Below are 6,583 nucleotides of genomic sequence, written 5' to 3' on the forward strand. Positions count from 1 at the left end.
GCCTTGGTTTTTGTCTCCTTGTGGATCAAGTCCTGGATAAGGGAGGTTTCCATAATTTTTTTTTTTTTTGCAATAAGTGATTAAACCTTAAAACTTTCTGTCTTTAAACAACCTATATGTACTTTACATAAAACATGCTGGGTGAGCCACACGAAGAAATAGTAAATAATACTAGCTGATAATATCCCCCTTGCTGAGAGATCACTGACTAGAGGCTGTGCCTGTTTTTGCATCTCAGGTCCTTCCTTTGCAGCATCCTGCCATGTTGAAAACAAAAGGTCACTGGGGGAAGGGCCTAGGACACAGATGCCTCTTTATGCAAAAGCGAGCAAAAAAAAAGAAAAAAGTGGGACTGAAGTGGCTCATGCAAATGTGTTTTCTTCCTCTTGCAAGTGAGAACTCTCTTCAGTCTAGCTTTGTTCTGCTTGCTCTCACTTGAGGCTTAGGAAATGCCCCAGACTAAGCTGTGTGGGTGTTTAGCAGCTCTTCTTCACAGGATCTTGAATTTAAAAGCAAGCTGCAGGGCCTGGCTTTAAGGGGGGTGGGGGGTTATATGATCTTTCCCAGTGCAAAAGGACTTGTTATTTGGAGAGCTGAAACCTGTTTCTGATCACAACTGCACAGGTGTAAATCTGGAACAAGCACTGTCAGTAATTCTTGCATGTTGAATTGAGTTCACTGGAACCTGTAACATTTTGTGCTCAGTATTCCTGAATCTGGAGGTTCCTTAAACCACAACTTTAGAGCTTATCCTACAGAAAACTCAGCATCCTGCATTAAAAACCATAGTGACAGAACACCTGTTTGAGAAAAATTGGTAATTTTCTGGCATCTAATAAGTAAAATATATTTTAGCATTTCTTTAAAAATTAAAAATTAAAAAAAAATTGCCAGGACTGATAGAAGTGCCTCCACACTTGTATTTAAGACTTCTGGTATTATAGATACCAGTACTTGGATTGAACCACCTGTTGCAGAGGTGCAGTTTTTGGCAGTGAGCCCTGCTGGCTAGCACACCACTTTCTCCATGTGCAGTACTTGTCCCAAAGTCTCCTGGACATTCTCTGAGTTGAGGAAAAAAACAACCCTGAAGTGGTATTATTTTTGAATTCTTTTAGCTAATCTTGAGAAATGTTATGACAGCACCTTTATACCAAAATCTTACAGACTCAGACTGCATTGCAAGGCACTGTCTTCCATTACTCTTGGAAAAGTTGGCAATTAGGGATGTGAGGAGCAGGTGTTACCTGTGTGTCAAAGGCAGGGATTAAAGGAAGAAGGATGTGGGAACATCAGCCAGAGGCACACTGGGGTGCCACTGTTGTGCAGCCACATAAGAAGGGAGAGCCAGGATCTGATCTGCCTTTTAAAGTCAAATGTGTGAGGAATAAATGCATTGTGGGATTCTTTTTCGCCGGGTTGTTATTCCAGAACATTTCCCCCTTCCAGCTACACATATTGATTCCAAGGAGGGGGAGATCAGGGGCTCAGAGGGGCAGTGGAGAAGAAGGCAGGAGCAGGGGGAGCTGCCTGAAACCCCTGTTCCTTACAAACCTCTTGTATTATGAAACCAAGATCTGCACCAGCTCCTTGCAGCAGCCTGGGTTTGGTGCCTGGGTTTTTGTGCTTGTGAGCAGTGTCAGGTGTGGAGTGACCCTCTTGCCTCTGTGCAGGTGTTGGCCATAAAGCTTCAGGGCTCTGGAGGTGCTCAACTGTTATCAGAGAGGAATTTTTATAAGAACTTTGGTCTGAGTTAAACTGTTGCTGAGTGATCATTTTCACGAGGAGCTTTCAGGTGGTTCTGTGTAAAATACCTGCTGAGAAAAGGTGCACTGGAGCAGGACTTCTGCTGCAAGGAGTGTGCAGTAATGGTCAGAGGGCCCTTTTGTCCTCTGCTCCTTGCCAGTTTCTCAGTGTGCTGGTCTGGGGACCTAAAAAAGTCCTCTTAATTTTCCTATATTCTGCCTGTAAGTCTCAGCTGAGGAATGCAAGTGCTGCTCTGTGGTGCACACATGGAGGCATTGCCACAGTCATTGTGACACAAAATTTGGAATCTTGATATCCCAATCTGATGGGACTCAGGGAATAATCTCAACTACTTTTTCTAAGTTTTCATTGGACAGCCAATCTTAGAAATTTTCAGCTAAAATTTTGTTGTTAAATTAACAAGGTGTTATCCCAAGTGATGTCCAGGGTATGACTCAAAAGCAGAGACTTCTGTATGACCTAACAAGGAACTTGTTTCTGTCAGTTGTCATAAAAGCTGGATTTTTCCTAACATGCTCCTCAGGTACCACATGTAAGAGGTGGACTGGAGAGCTGACAAGGGATTCCTCTTGTCTCTCACACGGCCACACCTGCTGGGTGAGTCTCTCACTGCTGAGCCACACACCAGGCAGGAGCTGCTCCTTGCATATTCCTGGTGTTGCTGTTTTGCCAGCTTGATCTACATACTCTAAAATGAATGGGTTTTGATGATTGACCTCCATACCCTGCTTGACTGAATTTGTGTGTGGCTTTTGTGAAACCTCAGTTCTTCCAGACCATCTCAGTCACTCTTCTCCAGTGTGTAGCTTTAGGAGATTTTGGAACTATGAGAGAGCATTTGTGTCATAGCCTTCACAGACCTTGTGCCTTAAAAAAAACGAGTTTTTCCCAAACTGATCCATGTTTGGCAGATTCTTCTGCTGCTGCAGCTAGAGGGAATCTAGAAGGGATTTGAAGCTAGAGGGAATTTCACAAGGGACTGGGCCTCTGTGAGAGCAGGATTCATGCCAGGCTCTGCAATGCCATCCCAGGACTAAGGAGAGGCTCTGTTACTAAGTCTGTATCTGAAGCTGTTGGCAAAATTGGATTTATTCCATGGAGCAGGTCAGTTTTCTTGAACAGAGGCTGGGAGACCTGTCCCCATAGGGTACCAGGCCTTCCAGATGCTGAGTGGCTGCTGTAGGGTGCACTAAAGCCCTCTCTGGAAGTGTCCTGAGACTGTCATGAAGCTTTGTGTCCCTCCTGTAGTGAGGCCCAGCTGCTCTGTCAAGAGAGAGCTGTAGCTCCCTTTCCATCAGCAGAGAGGTTCCTGCCTTCCCACAGCACAGGTCAGAACTGGGTCCCTTGTCCTCCTCCTGTGCACAAACTGACAAACAGGAACTGGTTCTGAATTAAACACAGCAAACTACAGCTCAGGCAGGAGAGCAGGACCAGAGGATGCCAGTTCTGCTGCTTTCTTTGGTGTTGTCTCCTCTGGGGTTTTCCCAAGACCAGAGCTTTTGTTTTTTCTCAGAATGATCTGGTTTTTTCCCCCATCACCACCTTTCCACAGTAAACTGTCTCTTTTTGGAGTTATTTCATGACCTCCTTTTTTAAGCATGACCCCTGCAAGGTGTAGGCACCAAAGCCTGTGGCTCATGGTGGGAACATGAACACCCCAGATCTTGCTGGCTGTGACCACTGCTCTGTGGAGATTTGCCAGAGTCAAACCACGTGTGAAGGTTGCACTGTAGGGGAAAAAAAAAAAAAAAAAAAAAAAGAAAGCCTGAAGGCAATCATCCATTTCATCTGCTGAATGCATGAGACTGAGCATCAGAGCTGGTCTGGGTCCTCCTGGCATCTCCAGCCCCCTCTGCAGTGCTGCAGGAGCTCACATGACCTGCTTGCCAGGGACCCAGTGCATTCCTTAGTGTCCAAAACCACCAGCAGTGAACATCACTGGGTTTCTCACTTTCTGCCCAAGTTCTCACTTTTCTTGAGACTTAGGGTTTCATTTAGAAAGCTCTCAGTTGTGTCTGCCACTGGTGCTGGGCTCCAAGTCAGCCTCCTGAAGTAACTCAGCAAGGGATTGACCAGTGCAGTATTCAGGTCATCCTGAAACTTTTGAGGTTTTTGAAGAATTCAGGTCACCCTATAAAACTTCTCAGGGAATGAGGCTGAAGTAGGGAGGACATGCTTTTTCCCCTGAAATGAGTGAGGTGCATTAGAGACTCAAGCTCTAATATAATGAAGGATTTCAGAAGGAGAAGCAAAACCCAGTGCAGCAATTAAAATTCTCCAGTGGGTCAGGATGAACAGGGGCCTGTGTGGGAAGGTCTCAAGGGTGGGGGGAGGACTTTTCCCCTTGATATTGGTGCAAGCCTGTGGCCTTTCCCTGGGCTTGACTGCATTGCAGATGCCAGATAGAGAGAGCCCACTGCTTTTGTGGGAAATAACAGAGCAGGCAGCAACATCCCTGAGAGGTGTGAAATAAGGATCGGCTCAGGTTTCAGTGAGCACTGCTGCAGGGTGGCTGCAGAGGATGTTTGCACTTCTTGCACGTTCACACCTCAGTGTGGAAAAACTGAGCATAATCCCTGTCATAGAGCCCTTGCTTTTTGCTGGGAGCTGGGGATAGGTGTGAATTGGTGCCTGTTTGAAGGCTGGGTTTTGAGGGGTCATTTCTTAATCCCTGGTCCAATTGTGCAGCCTTTATGATGGTGCAGGAGTGACAGCAGAACCAGGAAGCTGCTTTGCAGAGCACAGGCACATCCAACTTTTTCCATTGTCTTTTAGTTTGTATCATTTTCTAAAATCACGTGAAATAGGAAGCCTTACAAGGGGATTTACTGGGGGAGAAAGACCTGAAGTCTTCTTGGTTTTAGCACTGTCTGTCCTGTGGTTGCAAAGTGGTTGCCCCAAACATGTGCAGGCATCATTTTGAGTCAGTGTAAGAATCTGCCTGAGCCAAGGCTGGACCATATATCCCTGTTGGAAGTCTACAGGGGGTTGTTAGCTGGGTGTTACATGCAGCAAAAATGCAGCACCCTACCAGATGAGGCTGTGATAAGGATAGGCCTCAGGGTGCAGTTAACACAAAACAGTGTTACCACATGTGCAGGGTGTAAACCAGGTCTCAGCATAGTTAACAGCTCAAACAGTTCATAGTGCCTTAAAAAATAATATGCTGCTGTTGTAATTTTTGCAGGGGTACTTCTCAGCTGCACTGTCCTGATGTTGAAGGGGAAATGCTCTCTGAAAATAGAAGACAACTCTATTTTCCTGCCTGGGTGAGAGAGTGTGCTGTGACTCCAAGTCTCAAACCGCGCTTGTGGAGGCACAGTGGGAAGAGATATTCTCATGGAGCATCACCATGGAATTGTTGATAGTGCCAAAGTCCTACTACTGCATTACAAAAGAGAAGAAAGAAAGAGGAAAGGGTCCTTGTACATAGTTTTCTCTTAGTTTCTCTCCCACCCACTTTCCTGCCCTGCCTCTTCCTCTACTGGAACAGATTTGTACAACATAAAAATTTTGTTAATTTTTTTAATAGGTGCAAGTTATTCTTGCATAAAATGCAATTGAGAAATTTTGGGGTTGGTTGGGGGGAGGGAAGTGTCTTTTGTGGAGGAGGGAGATTTTTTTTTCCTGAAGTGTTTTAAGAAAGAGTTGCAATCTTTTGGAGTTGTCTTGGTGCAGATCAACACCTGAGCCCAGATCCCCACTCCAGTTTACATTTCAGACCAGTTAAACATGTTCTGGAGCAGTGGGGTTTGTTTTTTTGTTTTTTTCTCTTGTTGTTTTGACTTTTTTGTTTTGTTCTATGGCCACCTGCTACTGATTGAAATATTTAAATCTCTGCTTTTCCATGCTCCTACAAGGCAAGTCTTCTCCAGCTCCTGTACTTCACTTTTCACCAGCCAGCCCCAGCTGTGGGTCTCTGAAGATTTGGCCAGAATGCCTTTTTTTGATCGTTGGTTTGGTTTTGGGGTTTTTTTAGCACTTTTTGTTTAAACATGCATTACAACTCCCAGAGGGGTTGGAATGAGGAAATGGAGATGCTTCATAATCCAAATTTATTTGTGTTTCTTTGGCTGGTACAGTGATGGACACCATAACCAGCAGCTGCCCTCCAGCTTTAGACGTTGTAGCGCACAACAGAAGTTTCTTATTAACCCTTGCCACTAAATTTTTAGATCACTCTTAGGTTCCTGAGTGCACTTTTTTTCAAATACTGCTAATTTGGATTTGTGTGGGGATGTCTGTCTGTGCATGTGTGAGGAGGGAGCAGAGGGGAGCAGGAGCCTGGGTGCAAGAGCTGCCCAGTGAGTTCCTCTGAGGAGCTGGGGTTGGAGAACTTGCCCACCTTTCAGTGTGCTGCACAAACAGGATGTAGGGAGTTTGAATAAATCCAACTTTTCTAACTTGTTGCTCATTTGTTGTAACTCAATAAAACAAAGGCTAAAAATTTTGGAAACTTTTTTCTCAACTCTTTTGTTTTACTCTAAAATAAATAAAACCCAAGAAAACCAAACCCCACCCACCCTCAGCCCAAACTTTGTGCACAGGAGTTTGATGTCTTTAGAGCTGCAATGAGGGTTTTACTGGTTTTGCAGAATGTGGCAAATACTGTATTAAAGTGAACTCCATGAATACCAATGTTGAATCCCCCCTGTCAGTGAGCTGTTTCCTGCAGGAAGGATGCAGACAGTGCCTGGGAATGAGCCTTTGGGGAACACCTTTTATTTTGATTGCAGATTCACAAACTGAACGAATGAATGAAACCAGCCCTGTGATTCACACATATGGAGTTATTTTTATTAATCAGCACAACATA

At 44.8% G+C, this 6,583-nt stretch overlaps 1 protein-coding gene across 7 annotated transcripts in view; it reads left to right on the top strand.

The window, feature by feature from the left end:
* The window catches only part of ZHX2 (zinc fingers and homeoboxes 2), a 75,524-nt gene extending 69,301 nt beyond the window's left edge, over window positions 1-6,223 (top strand). For all 7 annotated transcript variants that reach the window (XM_077188607.1, XM_077188615.1, XM_077188624.1 and 4 more), the window contains one exon: window positions 4,955-6,223. The gene's annotated coding sequence lies outside the window, so the exon portion shown is untranslated. The remainder of the gene's footprint in view (window positions 1-4,954) is intronic.
* Window positions 6,224-6,583: the final 360 nt, after the last annotated feature.

The sequence above is a fragment of the Agelaius phoeniceus genome, chromosome 1, assembly GCF_051311805.1.
Source record: "Agelaius phoeniceus isolate bAgePho1 chromosome 1, bAgePho1.hap1, whole genome shotgun sequence".
NCBI classification, from domain to species: Eukaryota; Metazoa; Chordata; class Aves; order Passeriformes; family Icteridae; genus Agelaius; species Agelaius phoeniceus.